General features: G+C 37.4%; 1 non-coding gene across 1 annotated transcript; it reads right to left on the reverse strand.

Annotated features, from left to right (window-relative positions):
- Window positions 1-576: 576 nt before the first annotated feature.
- On the reverse strand, window positions 577-772 carry LOC129890869 (U2 spliceosomal RNA). The gene has a single exon (XR_008767063.1). It is a non-coding gene; the product is annotated as a U2 spliceosomal RNA (small nuclear RNA).
- Window positions 773-1,070: the final 298 nt, after the last annotated feature.

Genomic DNA, 1,070 nt, shown 5'->3' on the forward strand with positions numbered 1-1,070 from the left:
AATTTGTGCAGGGTCAGATATTCTTGCTGCATTCGACCGTGCTATTATGGATGGTGTTGATGTGTTGTCTGTGTCATTGTCTAATAATTCGACGACTTATTATACAATCCATTGAAAAAGACTGAATTTCACTTGTGCAAACAAGTTTGCTGATGCTGGGCAAATCAACTACCCTTCATTCTCTGTCTTGTTTGGGATAAACACAAAGCGGATTGTTCGTTACACCAGAGAAGTGACCAATGTTGGAGATGCAAGGTCAGTGTATTGCTCCTTCATCCGTTACGGTAACAGTGGAGCCAGACAAGCTTGTATTCAAGAAAGTGGGAGAGAAGCGTGACATTTGTGTCCAAGAAATATGTTAAACCAGGAAATGCATTTGGTTGGATTTCTTGCAACTTTGCTAAAAATGAAGTGAGGAGTCCAGTTGCATATTCCTGGCTGACACACCAAAATTAGATTGGACCTATTAATTGTACAACTACTACAAGGGATGTAATGCCATAAATGACTCTATTTCTGTTTGGTGGAAATGTAATATCTACAAACTTTAGTAGTTAAAAAATTGTACTTGAATTAGAGGGGTGCGCCAGGCCCGTGCAGTAGTGCAACACATGGGAAACGCGCAAGAGCCCAGGTAGCAAGCTACCTTAATGGACTCCTCCCCTTAAAAAATTGAGTTAATATCGTGTGAACCAATGGTCCACATATCAGATATTAAACTGATAAGAACAGATACTACACTTGATCTTAGCCAAAAGGCCGAGAAAGGTATGCTTGTTCTAGTGTAAGTCACTGGCTTTTATGACAAAACACTTGCGTTAAAGTTCTGCTTTGGCTTTCGATGTGGGAAACTAACATATGGACATTCAACTTGGACTAAAACAATATGAGATGCACTTACATGAAAAATAAAGGTTATGGAGTCTTTTGTTTTTTATTTACAAAATATAAACTTATGAGTCAAATTTTATATTTTTAAAAGTTGAAATCATGATTTGAAATCCGAAATCATGAATTTTTGAGAATTTGAGATTTCATCTCATGTGTGATGACCATCTCATCTAAAAGCT

The sequence above is a fragment of the Solanum dulcamara genome, chromosome 5 (assembly GCF_947179165.1).
Source record: "Solanum dulcamara chromosome 5, daSolDulc1.2, whole genome shotgun sequence".
In the NCBI taxonomy this organism is placed as follows: domain Eukaryota; kingdom Viridiplantae; phylum Streptophyta; class Magnoliopsida; order Solanales; family Solanaceae; genus Solanum; species Solanum dulcamara.